The sequence below is a fragment of the Coenobita brevimanus genome, chromosome 51 (assembly GCF_032717465.1).
Source record: "Coenobita brevimanus isolate Jiangsu-jjx chromosome 51, ASM3271746v2, whole genome shotgun sequence".
Lineage (NCBI taxonomy): Eukaryota > Metazoa > Arthropoda > Malacostraca > Decapoda > Coenobitidae > Coenobita > Coenobita brevimanus.
Window position 1 is genome coordinate 36,220,715 of NC_137004.1, and position 21,701 is coordinate 36,242,415.

The following is a 21,701-nucleotide window of genomic DNA, read 5'->3' on the forward strand; positions in this document are numbered from 1 at the left end:
CTCAAGCATATTTACGATCTATTCCCTCTCGTTACTCAGATCTATATTTACGAGAAGAACAAGAGAATAGAAGCTTCCTGTGTCCCATGTTCAATCTATAATACAGTATAATAAATCTTAGTTCCTGGAGGAAAATTATATATATATATATATATATATATATATATATATATATATATATATATATATATATATATATATATATATATATATATATATATATATATATATATTGGATGAATGAAGATTTTACAAGCGTCCAGCGTCACATTCCCCCCTCCCACTTTGTAAATTTAAATCCAAGTTTGGGGAGGGTGTTGACTATAAATATCTTTACAGTTTCACCCCAGGAGTATACCTTCACTGTCAGCATGCATGATGGCGTTAGTGGTGGAGTCAGGTAGGTAGGTAAGAGTCCATTTCTCCCCAGCCAACTGCACTTGAGAGTAAAAGTATCCCCTGAAGATTGGTTTGCCGCCACCGGGAGAGTCGAGCAGGAGGAAGCTGGTGTCGAAGAGAGAGTTCTGGCAGAGACCTCGAACCTTGGTATGCACGGGGGTACATATATATATATATATATATATATATATATATATATATATATATATATATATATATATATATATATATATATATATAAGAGACCTCGAACCTTGGTATACACGGGGGTATATATATATATATATATATATATATATATATATATATATATATATATATATATTTATTTATTTATTTTGCAGGTCCCATAATAATTTGCTCGACTGAGAAAAAAAAAAATAATAATCTTCGGCCAGCAAGTAGAACCTCCCCTGCATAAGGACGGTAACTGAAGCCCACTCTGTATGCCTGCGCAGAGCGTGGCCTTGATTTGTTTTTGTCATATTAAGTGAGCGACCAGTAATGGTAGCCATCTTTGTTTTGGACTCTCCATCTTCTCGAAGTTGTGATTTACCCTTGTGCACTTCACTGGCATATTTTATAGCTTCTGGGAGCTCTACTCGAATGCACTTAATGAACTGTGGGACTTTAGAATAAAATCCTCTCTTTACTGGTACTATAGTGCGATTTTACTGCCCGTCTTGTCGTGCTGTGGTCTTCCCCTTCCAGCCTTCACACTTTCTTCTCCACTCTGTAGGTGGGTATATCTGATGGTGAGTTAAGGAAAAGATAATCATGATCTGCACAAGCAATGGTGATGGGTATTTTTGCCGGTCTTATGCAGGGACGATTCATCCTATTTCGGACCCGAACCAAATAGTCTCTTCAGTGTTTTTTTTTTTTTCTTAAATAGAGAGGATTGTTGTATAAGAAGCAATCCAATGCTCAGTTTGGATTACAAAACTAGCTTCTAGGCACTTTTCTTTCGGGACCAGTACATAAAGGGATTTATTCCAAAGCCTGCCGTCTTTTGTAATACGCAATGTGAATATTTACGTATCAATCATTCAAATTTACGTAAGCTGTTATTATGAAGAAGTTTGAAACCAAACCTAACGTAATAGAAATGACCTCAACTTAACAACTTTAGCCAATGCGACCTCTCAGAAGATGAGCCAGAAAGAATAAAAAACACATCTCCAGACTGAAATATTAATCAAGGTATGACCCAGGCCGAGAGGTCTCTCAGAGCCTGAATCAAACTGACGAGAGTTAGCCAGAACGAAAAAAAGAAATCTAGGAGATGAACATGCTAGTTGGATGACCTGACCTAAGTTAACCTGAAAACATGCTATAGCCTTCTTTGTACCTAAAATATTAAAACTTATCAAACCTATACCTTTACTTTTGTGATGCTGGTGAAGTTACAGACAGTACAAAGCTCGCCGTTGCATTTCTGTGAGCTCCAGCTCCCTTCCCACCCGGGAGTCACGTCGAGAGCGGTACAAGGTAGTCCAGGCATCACAGAAGGGATCGCCGAGTTATTATAAGGCAGTGCATCCCCTGTCCTGTAGTGGACAAAGGACTGATTGTCGCTATCAGAAATAACACCCAGATGGACCACAAGGCTACTGGGGTTACGACACTGAGTGATGTACCGTGTGACGAGTGACCAGACCTGCTGATTCTCCTCCACTGATGCAGGAGTAATCATCAGCCCACCAAGGTTGTCGCACAAGGCGATTGATTGGCGAAAGAACCTCATCTCCGGGAACATGATCAGCAAATTCTGTTCCGGCTTGCATATGTCTGCGAGGGACAGCTGACGGACTTCCATAGAACCCTCCAGCATCCATTTTGAGGCCAGGTCTGAGAAGTCCAGCAATGGTTTGAGTTCTGGGGATGTATTTTAAAAGGACTTTATTATTATTATTATTATTATTATTACTATGATGATGATGATGATGATGATGATGATTTTTATTGTTATTATTATTGAAACTATCATCATCATCATCATCCAAACCTGTGTTGCCCCATGAGGAGCGTAGGAACCTGGGGCTATGTAAGTTGGTCCTGACATTTAAGGTGAGAATGGCCAGCCTCACTCATCCCTGAGTGGAATTATGTAAGCAATAAACCCCAACCATTCCTTGCATAGAAACCCACACAGGCTCAATCCGACTGGAGCCCCTTAATTGCCCACTAAACCATTAGGGTGTAAAGCAATCCATAGGGAAACAAGAGGAAAGAATGAAGGAGAGAAAGAAAGACGGGGGAGTGTAAAGTCACCCGTAGGCAGAAGGAAGAGGAAAGAATGAAGGATGTATATTGTCATTATTATTATTATTATTATTATAATTTTTTACGATCACTTTGCTTGACTGAATTCTTCCATTTCATTACGCATTCTGGTTTGTGTATGTTCACCGAAATATTCACTTCACATTGGTCGTGAAGTGCTTGGTGTTACTGGCGATTAGAGTAACTGTAACAGCAACCTATCTTATGCACAATTTATGTTAAAGTTTACAATCTAGGAACCTGCACTAATCGGTGTACAATTGACGAAATCCTTGGCCTCCTCCTCAGTCAAGGCGCGGTTGTAGAGACGGAAATCAGCTATTATGGCGTTCAAACTCTGTTGGAAGCTAAACCCTCCTCCCAGTTCGTCTTGGTCCTGCCCTAAATACAATTCTCCGCCTCCCCGTATCTTCTCATAGCCTTCCACCGTCTCAGAGAACACGTCGTCGTTGAAGTAGACGTGGCTGGATGTCGTCTTGAAGTTGACTACGAGGCATATCCTCAACCAGCGAAGGATTTCAATAGGGACCATGGTTTTAGAGATGATTGGCTCTCTGACCGCCACGTGTACTTCTTGTTCGGGAAACCCTATGCCTGGAATCATTATTAGTGTTATTAGTTTTGCTGTTTGAATTATTAGTTTTATTATTTTATGATTTTGACTGTTATAACAATGATGATGATCACCAATCATCATCACCAACACCATCAGTCATCACCATCAATTATCATCAGTCACCATCAGTCATCATCAGTCATCATCACTATTTGTTTCTGTCATTACCCATAATCGCAATAATGCTTCTCACCACCACCACCACCATCATCATCATCACCATCAGCATCACTGTCGTCTCTGTTGTTACCCATTATTGGAATTATACATATGCCTCTCACCATCATCATCATCACCGTCATTATCATCATCATCATCGTCATTATTTTGTCTCTGTCGTTACCTACTATCGCAGTTATGTATGTCTCTCGCCATCATTATCATCAGTAAGTTCCATCATAATATTTACCAATGAGAATTTCGTTAAAGCTGTTGGCCACTCCATAACTCAAGATAGAGTCGAAGTTGTCCCGGGCCCTCAGTAAACGCAAGTAGAAGCACACTGAGAATTCTGTCATCTCCGGTATCTCACTCCCGATCCAGTAGAGATAAGAGGCATTGGTGGGTATCCCGTCTGCCTGGAGGGTCACGCTGGGCACTGGCAGGTAGAAGACAATGACGTTATACATGTAAATAAATAAATAAATGAATAAGTAAATATATATATATATATATATTTATCTATCTATCTATCCATCTATCTATCTATCTATCTATCTATCTATCTATCTATCTATATATATATATATTTATATATATATACATATATATGTCTATATATATCTATATATATTTATATATATATATCTATATATATATATAGATAGATAGATAGATATATATATATATATATATATATATATATATATATATATATATATATATATATATATATATATACACACACACACACACACACACACACACAAACACACACAAACAGAGAGAGAGAGAGAGAGAGACTCATCATTGAAGCCTGGATTGCAAGTTTGTTATTGAAACAGTGAAAATTTTCAGTTTTGACCCACCGTGTTACTAGTGCATTATGCAACGTGGAATGCAGTCGAACTATTTCGTAGCATCACACATGTTTTATATTTAATCGTCATAGATGAGAGGCTAACTTACACTTTCCCGCACTCGGTACTAGTAATGGTAGCCAATATGCTGACTTTAAATGTGTCCTGCATCATTGTTCTTTTCGATAACCTGGCGCTATTGGCATCAATCTGAATCCCTACAAGGTAATTGGACTTTTTTTTTTTTTGTTACTTACTTTGAATATGGACTAGACAGCCCCTGAGATCGAGCAACCTCCTACAAGCAGCAAGTGGTGCCAAATGCCTTCATATGTCATCACTTGGCCACTAGTACCGCTGTCGATACCGGACACCACACTAGTATTTTATGCTCGAGCTGTGTCATTCCAGACTTTTGTGATGATATAAGCGGTCGTTTGTACAAAAAAAAAAAAAGTTTGTAGCTGGTTTAATGTAGCAATGGGTATAGAACTACAAGTATCCTCCTATTCCAAATGTTACTTATTTCTGTTTAGCTTATGCCTTCTTAAGTGTTCCATCTACCGTAATTATCTGAACAGTCATTTTAAGAAAAAAAAAAATCTAGCATTCATCTCTGCGAATCATACCTGTGCATGGTGTTCTTACTTGTCTATCTCAGGTGGACCTAATATTCTTTCCTGCGGATCTCACGTGCCAAGTATTCTAAATGTCCATCTTATACCTTTGCCTGATATTCTTACCTATCGTTCTTACCTGTGAATATTCTTACCCTTCCCTCTTACCTGTACTTCACATTCTTACCTATCCATCTTACCTGTGCCCGCTTATCTTATTTATCCTTTTATCTGTGCCTGATATTCTTACCTCCTCATATCACCTGTACCTGATGTTATTACCTTACCATCTTACTTGTGCCTGATATTCATATCTTACCATCTTGTCAGGGTCTGATATCCTTACCTATTCCTTTTACCTGTGCCTGATATTCATACCTATTCCTTTTACCTGTATCTGATATTCTTACCCATTCCTTTAACCTGTACCTGATATTCTTACCCCTCCATCTTACCTGCGCCTAATATTCTTACCTATTCCTTCTACTTGTGCCTGATATTCTTAGCTCTCCATCTTACCTGTGCCTAATATTCTTACCTGCAGATCTTAATTGTAGCTTATATTAATACCTGAGGACCTTACCTGTTGCAGATATTCTTACCTATCTATCTTGCGTGTGCCTGGTGTTCTTACCTGCTGATTTTACATGTAACTGATATTCTTACCTGCGGATCTTACCTGTGCCTGATATTCTCACCTGCGGATCTTACCTTTGTCTGATAGTCTTACCTAAGGATCTATTCTTACTCACTGATCTCCTCTTTGATATTCTTACCTATTGGTCTTACATATATCTAATAGTCTAGCCTACTGACTTTCCTTTCCTCTGATGTCCATACCTAATAATCTCACCTCTGTATGGTATTATTATCTGGCCTCCATATCATCTACATACATCATTTCTCCCTCCTATTCATCATTCCCTTATTGATATTCTGACCTGCCCTCCATCACATATGCATTATGATCGCCCGCCTTTATGAGGCGGAGCAGTAATGATTTTGCCTGGTTCTGTGTGTGTGTGTAATTAATTCACCGGGTCGGTCAGTATCACTTGATGGTCGTGATCGTCAGCTTTTTACCCTCCTGGAAGGGAGCTTAGAGCTCATATAGTCCGATCTAAGGGCAAGGCTGTGACCTTCACACACACACCCGTCCCATTGCTCAAGGTGTGTGTGTGTGTGTGTGTGTGTGTGTGTGTGTGTGTGTGTGTGTGTGTGTGTGTGTGTGTGTGTGTGTGTGTGTGTGTGTGTGTGTGTGTGTGTGTGTGTGTGTGTGTGTGTGTGTGTGTGTGTGTGTGTGTGTGTACCTCTTCCCATTATATCTCATGAAAACGGCTTGAACTATCAACATGAAACCTTCAGGGTATCAAGATATGGGCAAAATTTTGGGCGAGATCGAAAATGGGCACTCAGGATCAAGGTCACCAAAATGTCTGCCAAAAGTCAACTATAGTAGCCGCAGCGAGAAATGAACGCTGTGGTGGGGCGGCCGGGATGACCGGGGATTCCCCCACTGTAGCCATATCCACATGTCACCGACCATAGAGGTAGGATGTCACCGACCATCGGCCACCGCTGCAGCCCCGCTCCATGATCCTTACCCTGTGTCTCTGGCTTTCTCTTTCTCTCTCGGTTTCTATATAAACTGGTGTATTTCCGAAACTAATTATGAAATTATTATGACTTTTGTTCCACACCACCACTGAGGTAAAAATCAAAGAGAGTTTTCTGTATAAAGGTTTCCCCCCCCTTGTCTGAGGGCAGGTCAGTTCTGGCGAGTGTATAATTATAGGGGGAGGCGGTAGCTGAATCGGTAGAGAGGCGGCTTGCAGTCCTAATGGACCCAGGATCGAATCCCGGCTGGGGCAGGGAACAGTTTAAGGATTTGAATTTCCTAAAAAGCAGACTTTCCTGATCTACCAGATGACCCGCCGACATGTCGTAAAAATACCCCCGCTAATACCAATACACCAGTCCTGTATGAGACAGCCCTAGCATGTATTCAATATGGGCGGTGGGTGTTAGCGCCGAAGTGGTGACATGTGGAGGTGTAGGAGGACTACTGGGCCTTGGGATAGGCCACTGCCCCCAAGAAATAGGCCCTGAGCCTTTGCCCAGAGTCGGACACGTAAAAAAAAAAAAAAAAAAAAAAAAAAAAAAAGGTCAGGCGGAGGTATCGGCAAGGCCGCACTCCCCCGCTCATATGCCACATTTAGGAGGGGGGGGAAACCTTTATACAGAAAACTCTCCTTGATTTTTACCTCAGTGGTGGTGTGGAACAAAAGTCATAATAATTTCATAATTAGTTTCGGAAATACACCAGTTTATATAGAAACCGAGAGAGAAAGAGAAAGCCAGAGACACAGGGTAAGGATCATGGAGCGGGGCTGCAGCGGTGGCCGATGGTCAGTGACATGTGGATATGGCTACAGTGGGGGAATCCCCGGTCATCCCGCCTGCCCCACCACAGCGTTCATTTCTCGCTGCGGCTACTATAGTTTTTATCGCCCGCCTTTAGCACCATTGCATCTCTTGAACGGCTTGATCTATCAACATGAAACCTTCAGGGTATCAAGATATGACCTAAATCTTGGACTTGGCCAACAGCATATTCTGGCGGGCGATTAGCATTCGGCTTCCAAATGCTTTTCTTTCATTAACTTACGTGTCATCTATCGTAACTGTAAGAATATTTTAATATACTGTACAATTAATGTAACCTATATTGATATTCTTACCTGCCATTAAGCTCATAGGTATTAATATTCTTATCTATTTCTCACCCGTATTAATATCCATACTAGACGATTTTATTCAGCAAAGAGAACCCCATCATATTAAAGGACTTAACCTTTTCAATCCAGTGACGTGTTTTATTCGTCTATGCTTGCTAACTCCAGACGATTGTATGGTAATGAGGCAATTGAAGGTTCTATCTAACATCTCCAGTTCAGCAAATGTCCCCCAAACTTAATAAATTACCTTGACATAACAAGAATGAAAAAGAAAATACACTCTTGAATTGAAGAGTCACCACTTTCTCGGATAAGAACGTACAGCCAATAGCAGAAGTTCACTTCAAGCATATGTATAATACAAATCGGTAATCTGGTAACATTGTATGTAAAAGCAAGAATAAACAAGTAAATTATATAGAAAGCAGTCAGACGGAGTATACCACCGTCAACGCAAATAAATTTCATGATTTGCTTCTGTAGTAGACAAATACTTTTACTGTCAAATATTCATTTAATTCTACGGGCTTTGTCTGCCCTGTTACACAATCTCCATGAGCGCATACCTTAGACAACGCTAATAAAATTAATGATTTTTCTGCATCCAGGGCAGGTTCCACCTTAAAATCTATTCAACTCTCCCTTGACCCACTGCCCACCTATCCACCAAACTTTACTGAAACCCGATAAAAGCTTTTTGAGGTATCTTGTACATAAACAGACAGACACGGATGCATACATCGCCTCCTCCAAGTTCTCTGGCTGAGGTAAACACGCCGTAGCGTTCAAGGGATGAAATACCTGTCATCTAAGGCAGTCAGCTCATCACCATAGTGTTATAAGATCGCCGGCTTATATCATATCCTCAATGTGAATTTCTGCTGATGACAGTGCACTCGTAAGCTACGGTTTCTGATCACGCTCTGCCTTCTCCGTGGCTGAAAAGGAGCCGTGGTCAATGATTCAAACCGAACGAAGGTAGTGTGTGGTTCAAAGCATTCCTAGACTGCAGGAGTAACTGTCATCGCGAAATGTTCCTCGTGTGATCTAATAAAGCCTATCATACACTTTCGTACTGGACAACAAGTGGTATGAAGCTTTCTTAGACAGCACTAGTATCATTGTAAACTCTCCAAAGTTTTATTACTACCACTAGACCACAAATGATACCAATATTTCCCAGACTGCAATAGTAATAGTGTCATCGTGAATCGTTCCTGGTGGGGTCTAAGAAGGGTTTTACTTACGCACCTTAACATTAGGCAACAGGTGTTCGTCCGGTGTGACCCCTGGCTGCCTACGATTTGACTCCATTCAAAGGGAGAGACTTATGATGATGATGATGGTGGTGGTGGTGGTGGTAGTGGAGGTAGTGATGATGGTGGGGACGATTTGTGTCCATGGCATTTGATAATAACAGAAATTCCCTCCAGCATATGCTGTTTGACACACCACCATAAACATAACAATAGTTTATGCGTTATTTCCTTCCACTACCTAGGCAATTGTGCATTACAAATGCTGTAAGTGTCCTTAATGACGCATAAATCGCTTAAGTGGAAATACTGTTCTCTCTTATTTAGTTAATTGCACCTAATAATTCTTTCATTTCCGTACCTTCTATTTTGCTGTTGCTGTGTCCTACCTAACCCTTTAGGACGGTCATGGTTCAAGGTGATAATTTTTCTTTACATTATTCTGTGTCCGAACCTAAATATAGACTTTACGAGTATAGTTCGTTCCCTGTGACCCAGCAGTCCTTCTAAGGGCTACACACCTATACCTAACCCCTACAGTTCGGAAATGTTTTTCTAAGATGAATAAAATCCTCTAGACATAATACGAATAAACTAAACAAGAAGACATCCCTGTTAAATCCCTCCTGTCTTACTGAAGAACTGAGGACTTTATACCAACCTTGCTGTGCCGAGGTAGTGTATAGGGGTATGCATAACAGGAACCAGATCCACCCCTCCATCCTTATGTTGACACCACTAATGCCTCAGACCACACACCAGTCCTCTTCACGTCCACTGGCTTTACTTCAACTCCCTCTCTGCCTTCTCTCTCTCCAGACTTGTAGCCCCTGAAGTCTTGCACCACCAGGAATTCTGTATCAAGAATAAACTCTCCTTTCAGTCTTGTAGTACCAAAAATCTCCCACCACTCTTAGTTCTATTCCTGGCACTCACTTTCCACCACTACTTAGCCATCTTCTTGCACCATCAGATACTGTACCACCCCAGTCTTTTCACCACTGTAAGACTCCGACAACCATCATCATCCCAGCCTCGCACCACTACCCTCTCGCACCACCTCTTTTCTCCCTCGCACCACCACCATACGTCGCCTGGCTGCATCAGGCTACAGGGGTTTGTACTGTAAGAGGTGTGCAACTGGGTACACTGAGTGGTAACTTTGCGATACGAAAATTCTGATGTGCTTTACTTCTTTGGGTACGTGTGTGTGTTGGTGGTGTGAATGTGTGTGTGTGTGTGTGTGTGTGTGTGTGTGTGTGTGTGTGTGTGTGTGTGTGTGTGTGTGTGTGTGTGTGTGTGGAGCGAGAATGACATTAGACTAGGAATGCTGGTGTATAACTTACGTGCTCGTATATAGTAATTGTGTTTACGTGCGCAGGAACCTCACACACACACACACACACACACACACACACACACACACACACACACACACACACACACAACGTAACTTTTATATGAGAAAATTATAAAACTCTCTAATTGTAAAGAGGTAGCTACACTCATCGATCAATGTGCTTTCACTAACTCCTTTATTCAAGATACTTAATGACTTACAAGGGAACCAAGAGCATTTTGAAATGATAGCGTAAAAGCCTATAGTCAAAAGAAAATACTGTATATACACTGTCCATGATAACATTTTGAAACGGCAAACAAAACGGTAAAAGATATTCTCCAGTAACTTTTCATGTATATGTATGTCTGCTATTTTTATCAATGGAGCCTCATGAAAATTTTTTATTCATCATATACGCTATAAAATATCTATTAATAAATATTTGTCTTCCGAATATACGGAAACAGCAACAACACTCATTGTGGAACTGTGTATTGCCAGGCGAGAAATGTTTTTTTTAATTAAATGAACATGAGTGAAGTCGCTTTTAACGCCTTTTCTGCAGCGAGTGAATCAAATGCTCTGTAGCGAGGTAAAATAACTTGTGGCATGTAAATAGGAGCTTTGAAGTTAAGCAAGAGTCTATAACGCTGTTGATGCCGGTTCTCCTTAGCCAAATAAATAGTCTGGGGATTGACAGAGTAAAATAGAAAGCTTGTAAGTTGCAGTGAAAAACCTAAATTAGGGAGAAGGGGAGGTAGACCAAGGACAATATGAAAAGATAACGTGGAAGAGTGCAGGGGAGAAGGAAGATGGCTTGTAAAAAAGGAGGGGGGAGGGGGAGAAGAAGACTGGGAATGAGACTGAAGAAGTGGAAGAGTACATCCATAGACAAAAGTTTGCCTATGATTACACTGCATAAACATACAAAATCTCTTCCACTTTAGGAATATTAGCCTTTAGAGGAGAGTGAAAAACAGAAGTCGTGAAATATTGGGCAAAATTTTGTCCCCGACTGTGTATCTGGGAAGGAGACTTACTTAAAAGGTTACCATATTTGACAGAAGGAGGAGAGGATGACCGAGAATTAAATAGAAATGTACATTGGAAGACATAAGGGTCATTACAGAGTGATGACAGAAAGACCCAGAACGATAATGTTTGACAAAGTGGAGCAGAACAAGGTGGAAGGTCGTTTTGTACTAAATCCCAATCTTCCCCTGAAACACGACACGCAACAACCAGATTTTTATCCAGGTCCCCAAGTGTACTGCTCGGTGAAGAGGGTCATAGGGAGAACACACTTTGCTAGAGGTTAAGAAAATCCATTACTCCCTCTACTGTGAAGGGCCTATATTTAGATAAGAAAATCATATGTTCATTGCAAAATTCAAATGAAATAATTATAATGGTGGAACAATGCTTAATGACAATGAAATGCTTTGAATACCACACAGGGAGTGAGAATGGAGTGTGGAGTATTCACTAAAATTTTTGTAATGCCTAGAATATTCCGAGAAAATCCTAGACTAGTACCTGAAGATCTAAGAATGGGTCAGGATCAAGCTCAACACGTGTTTCTTCCCCAGCGGTTCTGTGAGCACTGAGGTCTCAAGACGTCAAGAGTGGGGTAGTAACAGTCAATAGTATTAATACTTAACATCCCCTTCCCCGTACTGTCCTTCTTCAAAACAGAGTACTGCACCTAAGGCCTAATTGACGGTACCTATTGCGTCATTAGATGGTGATGAATAGACTGCAAATGATTCATGGCTGCTCCCAGTTTTCATCGCCTCTATACTTCGCATCTCCTTCTCCTTACTATCCTTCTTGCTGACAGAATAATACACCTGGGACAGAGTTCATTTCATTTTGGATTCATAAAGTGGAGATGAAACGGTTGGACTACATGGTTTCAAACTATGCTTTGCTTGTAGTACTCGACATTTTCTTCCCCATGCTGTATTTCGGAATAAATTACCGCACTTGGTGCATAGTAAATTGTCCTTCCCGAGCCAAAAATGTTGATTGTAAATGACTCACACCACCTTGTCTCAGATTACTGTTTTTTCAGTTCGTTTTTCCTATCTCCAGATGGTTTTACTCATCTTAAGAAAGGTCTCTCGTACTGACGGGCTTAATGAAAGCTGTGTCTAACATATCCAGTTCTAAATTCCGTCCCAAAGTTTAATTACAGTGTTTGGAGTTTGAATAAAATGTAAAAAAAATAAGTCATATCGCTGAAGGGGTTCATTCCGTCTAGTTGGTAAGCTTTTACGTACCTAATTATCTGCTTCTTCGTATTATCATTCTTCAGAACAGTCAGTCGCATCCTCTGATAATCACTTTTCCTCTTGGGTCAATGACTGTGATAAATGGATTGCAAATTATTCATATCTGCATCTAGATTTGACCGTTTGTATACTTCACTTCTCATTCTCTGTAATGCCTATCTTGAAAAGAGAGTATCGCACCTGCTACCAAGTTTATTTCATTCTGAGTTCATCAGCTGGTGATAAATGGATTGCAATGACTTATAACTGTGTCTGCAGTCAGTTCATCTTAACTTTCTTTTTTTTTTTTTTTAGTTTATTTCCCGTACGTCAGTGGCAGAATAAACAATACTACATTTTAACATTTTTTCCATTACACTTTTTCATGACTAATATCGTACTGCTGTGTTCATCTCTTGTTACATTTCAACATTCAAGACGGAAACATGAAACTCTTAGGCCAAGTAAAACTGGAGAGTGGATAGTTTGTGAGCATTTATGTGTGTTACCGTCATCTTCGAAGTGTCATTATTCTGAACAGATTGCCATACCTGCCACTTTGTTAATTGCCTTCATGCGGTCATTAACCGTTGATAAATGAAGAGTAAATGATCTTTATTTTATCTGACGAATGCTTCCGACAGGCGGACTAGGAAAAATGATTGTCAAGGGATGTGGCATGATAATTACAGAGTACAAAATTATTTCAACGAAGCGTAACACAAATTAGCTTACCTTCATTTAACCTGATATAGTCTAACTTGGATGAAACTGACTTGCTTAAACTGACAACCAGACTGAGCTCAACCTGGCTTGACTTGATACGAATTAACCTTTGCCTACTTAACCTAACTTAGCGTGTTTCAGCCAGATTGCAAGATATTTATTTTTTCAGCTCAGGAGGAAACTTTTCAAATTAGAATGGTTTAACATAGGTATCACTAAACCTTCACTCCTAAGCCGCTCTCCAAAGCTCGAGAATAGAATCTCATGATAACAAGAATGACAGAACATAACAGTACGATCTGACAACCTGACTACCTAAATTAATCCGAAAAAAATCCAACCACACCTACGTTTAATCAGCTAGATAAGAATCATACTAGATGTAGTAGTGGTAGTAGTAGTAGTAGTAGAAAGTGTAGTAGCAGCAGCAGTAGTAGTAGTAGTAGCAGTAGTATTATTATTAGTAGTAGTAGTAGTAGAGCACCATCATCATCATCACACAAATGGTCGATGGGTATATTTGTAAGCAAGATAAAAAGTAAACAGATGTAAAGAACTACCATCACAGTGCTCGGCGAAAATAGACCACGCTTATCTGTGTATCTATCGATACCTTTATCATATTAATCTGTCCGTGTATATATTGATCTCATCTACGAGTAGGTATTCATTGTTTCTATCGTACCCGTCTGTATTCTCTCTCTCTCTCTCTCTCTCTCTCTCTCTCTCTCTCTCTCTCTCAGTGTCGTAATTTCTCCATTTTATGGCCATCTTTTTGCAACCTGTAGCACACACATAAACAACAGTGCATTCTCCGCACTTGTTATCTATTAGTCTTTCTGCTTGTCTGTTTGTCGCTTATCTTAATATTTAATATGTCTGGCATGCTTCTCTCAATATCTGTCTGTCAGACAAAGCTCTCTCTCTCTCTCTCTCTCTCTCTCTCTCTCTCTCTCTCTCTCCCCCAGCTTTTTACTGCAGTTTTATTTTTCCAACAAACGTAGCCAGTCAAAACATTGTTAAACACGTAGTAGGTGTAGATGCACAAAGAGAACAGTTTGTAATTTTGAAGACTATTAATGCTACAGCGGATCCACGTACATCACTGAAGAACGTGTGAAAAAGTAAACAGCGTTACTTGAAGGGCTTTTCTCAGAATTGGCCACTAAATTGCTGAAAATAAATGCACCAAATTGAGACCCATATCTGTATTATCTAGAAATCTGTTAATTCTACGCCGGACGAAATACATCACTGAAAAGCTTGTGGGAGAGTAATTGATATATCTTACGTTGCTTTTCTTATTTTGCGCCATCGTATTGCTGAAAAAAATTAAAAGGCATCGAACTGAACACATAAACTGGATTGTCTTGAAAATTAATAAACATAGCTGACCGATGCACTTTACTGAAAAGCTTATGGAAAAATAACGGGTGTTGCGTAAGTGGCGTTTCTCAGAAGTCGCCACCATATTGGAAAAAAGGTAAAAAAACAAAACAAAAACAAATTTACTCCCTAATCTGGGTTACCTGGGAAATCATTTATATATTAAAGCTATAGGGGACCTCCGCACATTGCTGGATAATTAATGGAAATTTAATAGATGTTACTTAAGCGGTTTCCCTCAGAATTCGCCTCCGTATTGTTGAAAAGCTAAAAGAACTAACTTTAGCACCAAAACCAGGCTATCTTTGGAAATCATTAAATCAGCAACAGAAGTACACATATGGTTGGAAAGCTAACAGCATTAGCATTCAAGCTGGCTCGAACACGTTCCACATTTTCAAACAATTGGTAAGGGTTTCACACTCTTACAAAGAAAAACAAAGAAAAAGAAAGAAAGTACCAGGCAACTAAATTACAGTGCACACTTACCATATTAAACTGAAGTACTTGATTGCAAAATAGATCGAGAGCACCTAACTGCAAATTTTTTCAAAAGCACATGATTTCCAAAATTTATATTCAATGCTTCATGGTCAAATTAAGCAAAGCTGCCTAAATGCAAAACTAACTAAAACTACCTGACAGCAAACTTAATCACAATTTCCCGACTGCCAGTTTAAGAGTGTGTGCCTCGTTAGAGTCGTCAGGGAAGCAAGATAACGAAGAGCTTTAATACTTTCTTATCCATGTTTTCTTCAGCCTTCAGAGTGTCACGGGAAAGGAGTGGAAAATTGTGGTATTACCCTAATTTACATACTACAGCCTTCATTTATTGTTCTTCTTGGTCTGAATTCCTACTTTTGTTTTGTATTATTCTCTTATACTGTTTCTATATGTATTGTTGGTTCAGTATATATACATATTACTGGGTTTCATAGTATCGGTTACCATGTTGTTATAATGTTGGTTTTAATTACACTTTTTTAAGTTATAATATTTGTTGTTTGTTTTATATTCTGTTGTTTTTTTGTAAACAATTTTATTGTTGATTTTTATGTGCTTATATACAAATACCTTGATATTCTGTTAATCTCGAACTGTCATCATTCACACCTTCAAACTTTGCTAATCTAAATTGTTACGTTAATATGTTTTGTGACTCATCATCAGGACCTTCAATATTCTCCTATTTCTATTGTTACATTAATGCTTCTTCAGTATTTTCCATGTGTGGACTGTATTCATACGTTCTTGAGGTTTGGCAATTTCGTATTCCACATATTATGCTTCTGTATCCGCTTGTATGTTACTGATGACAACTTTGTGGATATTAAGAAAGATATAAATCGCATACAAGAGGATACTGCGATACAACATGAAAAAATAAATCGTTTCAGGAGAGGACCTACAAAGCTTTGTATGCCAATTATAATATGACCCTAAGTTACATGGCTAGTAAGCACTTTGCAACCACACTAGAGTGAACATCGAAATGATAAATATAATCAAACAAAATCGTCCAGCGAAAATTTTTTAATCCAGTGGAGATTTATTAATATTGTATGGGCTGCATAACATTTTGAACCCGACGACGTCATATGAACTTAGTATAATTCTTGCTCTTACCAGACGATTGGATGTTCCCCGAGTAGTGAATGGGTTAGTGAAAGCTACATCTAATCCCTCCATTGCAAAAAGTTTATCATACACAAAGTAAACTCGTCTGGGAATAGTTTGAATGAGATAAAACGTCCTTGGGCTGAAGGGGTTATGATCTTATATGAATACCAAGATCGAGGTGAAGCATTGAGGGAAAAAATGGTACACACCAGAACGCAACTCCCAAGAAGTGTAAAAATGGCGAAATATCTGTAGAAAAACAAAAACGCGTCCTCTGATCAATTATGAAGTAAATCGTGGTGTTAGTAGGGTACATAGTGAAGGTAGTGGTGGTAGAAAAGATGGTAGTGGTCGCAGTGGTGGTGAGGGTGACGGTGACTGGAGAAGTGATGATGATAGCAGTGGGGGTGATGATGGTGGGTGTGATAGTTATGATGACAGTGATGGTTGTGGTGTTATTTGTGGAAGTTGTGGTGTGGGTAGGTGAGAAATGTGGTAGTAGTGATGAGGGTAGGAGTAACTGTAGCTGACTGTGTTCATAATTGTATTGGTTGGAGGAGTTGCGAAGACAGTGGCAGTAGTGGTGATATTTCTGGTTGTGGTGGTAGGTAGCAACGGCCATGGTGATAGTAATGATTGTGGTGATAGTGGTAATATTTGTCGTGGTACTGATGCTTGTGGTGATACTGGTAATGTTGGTAACTATGGTGGTAGTGCTGGTAGTAATGACGGTGGTGGTTTGGATATCATGCAGGTAAATCCATCTCTGGTCGATATACCTGCCTTGTAATTAGACTGCCAACACCTGTCTTCTCTCTCTCTCTCTCTCTCTCTCTCTCTAGTCATTCGTTTGGAGTACCATACGTATGCATGACAATGAAGGCTCCCGACTTCTGCAAGAAACTCAGCAAAAACTAGATTCATAAGTCGTGCAAGAAATTTAGTCACGCAGAGGATAGAGAGAGAGAGAGAGAGAGAGAGAGAGGGGGGGGGGAAGCTACTGGGAAATTATTTAAATGTTCCTTGCTGCCCACTAAAGCTCTTTCTGCCTGTCTGTCTGTCGCGAGCACACACACACACACACACACACACACACACACACACACACACACACACACACACACACACACACACACACACACACACACACACACACTGCTTAGGTTATGTATGTCTTTTCTCGATACACTTGTGTTGAGCATAATTATCATCTCCTTTGCTTCTCCTAAGTTAGCATTAAAGACTGATAAAATGGCCACACGAATCCTGAGTTTATGCAAGATGGCCTGAAAAGTAAAGTAATAAAAAAATAGAAGCAATAAGATAATAAGGAATAGAAACTTATCCAATTCCCTTTATCACCACTCCCTTTCACCACTCCAAGCTTTCTGTCACCACTCTCTTCCACCACTCCAAGTTCTTTATCACCACACCCTTTCACCGCTTCAAGTTCTCTGCCACCACTCCCAGCACTCCATGTTCTCTGTCACCACTCTCTTCCACCACTCCAAGTTCTCTATCACCACTCCCTCACCATTCTAAGTACCACTCCCACATTTACTCCACACTGTGACCTTGTTCTCGAAATGCGATTGTGCTATTAATGCGGCGAGTTGTTTTTATAAAGAGCTATAGGGAAAAAATATGTAGGTTATGTGGAGAGAGAGAGAGAGAGAGAGAGAAAGAGAGAGAGAGAGGGGGGGGGAGACAGGAAGAACGAAAAAGAAGGAGAAAAACAGGAAGAATGACATAAACAGACAGACAGATAAAGACTGAAAAAAGGAAGATTGCGTTTTCACTATTCCATCAGAATAAACTGCGTTTTACCAGGAATAACCCAAGACTTAATGTTCAGCTGATAGCAATTCTGGAAGCAAAGTTTTCATTGTTGTGCTATAGGTGAAATTTGCGTACGTATGAAAAGGTCTCTCTCTCTCTCTCTCTCTCTCTCTATTTCTCAAGCACCTAACACTTACACTCAGATGAATAAAATTGTCTCGTGCGAGGTGAAATGTGATACTAGAGCTGTCCCGACCTTTAGAGAGCATTTGGTACCAATACATCCACACTCAGCCTTCTGTGACTTATTTGAAAAATCGTTTGGCGTCAGCTAAAAAAGAATATCAATTTTGCCCTAACCTCGACAGAATTAATGGCACAATACTGGCTCTCTCATGTTTCTGTTTCCATCCCTTAGCTGAGTAAGGAAATCGTCTGACGTTAGGTGACACTGAGTAATAAAGGTGTTCTGATCTTTAATGGGTTTATGATACTACTATTAACACTCTCAGGTTTCTCAATCACAGCTAAATAAAACTCAGTGACGGTTGTCCAAATTTAATAGCCTGTACTAGAGTTTTCCGGACTCAGAGACATGTAACCCCTTTAGTCTGGTGGTCATTTTTAGTTTATTTATTTTGGCTACATGTGGATGATTTCGTTCAGTTTATGTGACACTTCTCCCAGCAAAAAGGGCGAGTTGATTTTGCATTTAATCCCTTCACGACTTCTCCCATAAAATTAGCAAAAAACTCTGGGTACAGCAAGAATTCACTAAAAATGCATCCTTGGGCAGAAAGGGCAAAGTACTTCACTCCGATGACGTATTTTTTCACTTTGCTTTTGCTGATATCGAACAGTTTTGTTAAGTTTAAGACAGAGGTTTCGAACTGAGGGGGTTACAGACGGTGGAGATCTTCCCTAAACGAATAGGCTGAAAGTCCAGTGACAGAAGGAATGAAATATAGTAATCGAATTGAAGAGACTAACAGGAATTTCTCTCTGATTTTATATGCCAATAAAAGACATTAAGACTGCATACTGGAGTGAGGATTATTGAGGAAGGGTGGATGTGATGTTATTTAGTGTGCGTTTGCGTGCTGTCTGATTAGAAGATTTTTATGTGTTATTCATCGTTTGGTGGTGAAAAATGTAGAATAATGTACAAGAGTCATTTTAAGTGTGATAAATTGTTAACTGAATTAATTTTAAAGCAGTATCCCCCAGACTAACAAGTGACTGTTCCCTGTCACGTCCTGGTGGTGTAGTCACACCTGTGTGGGACACACCAAGCATTAATCCTCTAAGTCTTAAGTTAAGCAGCAGTATTTATCCCCTCCTTACTCCCCCCCTCTCCCCTTCCCCCTTCCCCTCCTCCCCTCCCCCTTCCCCCTCGCTCTCACTCCCCTTTCCTCCCCTCCTACTCCCTCCTCCTTTGTCACGTGCATTTTTAGATTCAGGTCATCCTTTGTTGTGTTTCACTCCCTGCTGCAGGTGACCATAAGTTAAGCCGCAGGTAAAAACTCAGGTCATCCATTGTTCTGTGTGCCACTACCTGCTGCGGGTGTGCATAAAAGACCTCTATCCTTTACGTTTCTGTCTCACTCTGTCTGAAGATGTAATATACGAAAGTACTCACTGTCGCTCCTTTCATTTCCCCATGTGGTTAGTTTGCATATCTATCTATCAATCTATCTATCTGTCTATCTATATACACTATCTCTCTCTCTCTCTCTCTCTCTCTCTCTCTCTCTCTCTCTCTCTCTATATATATATATATATATATATATATATATATATATATATATATATATATATATATATATATATATATATATATATATATATGAGAGAGTAAATAGAAAAAAAATATCGGGATTTTTGTGTTAATGTAAGTGTGAGGCACAACTATAAATCAGTTATGGTAGAGAAAAGTGTAGAAAACTGGAAAAAGAAACGGAGGCTGTAAAAAATGGATAATGTGAAGAATGCATAAAAAAAAAAAAAAAAAAAAAAAAAAGATACTTGTAACTGAATGTAAGAAAAAAATTTGTTTTCTGTAGAAACTTATGATACACGGAAAAGAATCATAAACGCATGTGCAGGATATAGAAAACAGTGCACAGACAAAAAACATAAATGAATTCTGGCGTGGAGAAGATATAATGGGTAAAAGTGAAGGTGTGAGATAGAAGTGAGAGTCATAAATCCAGATGTGGTTGAGAAAGTGTAAAAAGTGTTTGGAAGAAATGGTGAACAAAAAAAAGGACTCTCTCTCTCTCTCTCTCTCTCTCTCTCTCTCTCCCTCTTGGGCCATCCCACTGAACCCCAGAACTACTGTGAGCTTAAAATTGAGGAGGTAAAGTCCTCCATCTGCCATCTCCTTCTAAACATAAAAGACTAAGAAAAGTGTGAATAATAGCAAAAGTCCTGATAAATTTTGCGAAATGCAAGTGTGAGGTTATAACCCCGACAAGAGTATTGACCTACACGTGTCTCACCTGCATAACACACCACCTCCACCACCATCACCATCTCTGCTGGTTCTTTATGCGTGTCTGTATATGGTATTGTGATGCATTGTTTTGTACAAACACACCAGCACCACCATCTCTGTTGTTTTTTTTATGCGTCTGTATGCCGTATTGTGATGCGTTATTTTGTATATTACCGGAATCATTGCTACCATCATCATTACTATTATTATCAGTATTACTGTTGGTGCTTGAGAAAGACAGGTCCGCGTCGTGGGACCGATACATGCAAACGTCCCTCAGTTCCCTCCTTTTTCCCCGAAAGGAGGATAATTGACTAAAAGAGAGACAACGTCGGCTTGCAGTCTCACTGGTTTTATGGTCAGATGATCCTGGGCTCACAACAGCAATAAAAGCTATTACTGTTGCAAGGGAGGTATAGATTGCAGATCCATCTTTCCCTTAGTGCTGAACCTACAGTAATTATCCGTCTAAATAACCTTTGTGCACTCGATAATCATATATCTATTTTAACTAACTGTCTATTATGATATTTGTTGCATTTTTGTTGTGTTGCCATTGTTGTTGCAGTTTACCACTACCTCTTCAGGAGCGTTGGGGTCCAAGGCCAGGCTATTTAGTCTTCACATTTCATGCAAAGTTGTTTAGTCTCGTGCTTCTGGGTAGCATAATGTGAAACCAACCCTTGGATTCGAATACCCAGGGGACTCATCAAGTTTGAGGGACGCAACGCTTGAAACCACCAATCATTCATTTGTTAGCCAACGGCCATACCACGTTAAGTACACCGCTTCCCGTGGGATCAGCGAAGTTAAGCAACGTTGAGTCTGGTTAGTACTTGCATGGGTGACCTCCTGGGAACACCAGATGCTGTTGGCATCCCTACGTGTCAAGTGGGGTTGGTGGAGGATTATTGCCCCTCCCTGGAAAACAATTAACTCTAAGCCCTTTTCCACCCCGTTTGGGATACATGGCGTCTGGCAATGAATGAATGAAAAAAATTTATTTTTTTATCCAAGTAAGAAACCAAAGGCCAGGTTCTACGAAATTTCTCCCTTCCAAGAGAAAGTAGAATTGCCCCTCGGCGTGGTAAATGGTTTGGTGACGTTATTTGGCTCGTCAAGGCAACATGCAGGTAACACTGCAGTA

At 39.9% G+C, this 21,701-nt stretch overlaps 1 non-coding gene across 1 annotated transcript; it reads left to right on the forward strand.

Annotated features, from left to right (window-relative positions):
* Positions 1–21,312: 21,312 nt before the first annotated feature.
* On the forward strand, positions 21,313–21,431 carry LOC145400319 (5S ribosomal RNA). Its single transcript, XR_013897426.1, has one exon. It is a non-coding gene; the product is annotated as a 5S ribosomal RNA (ribosomal RNA).
* The last annotated feature ends 270 nt before the right edge of the window (positions 21,432–21,701 follow it).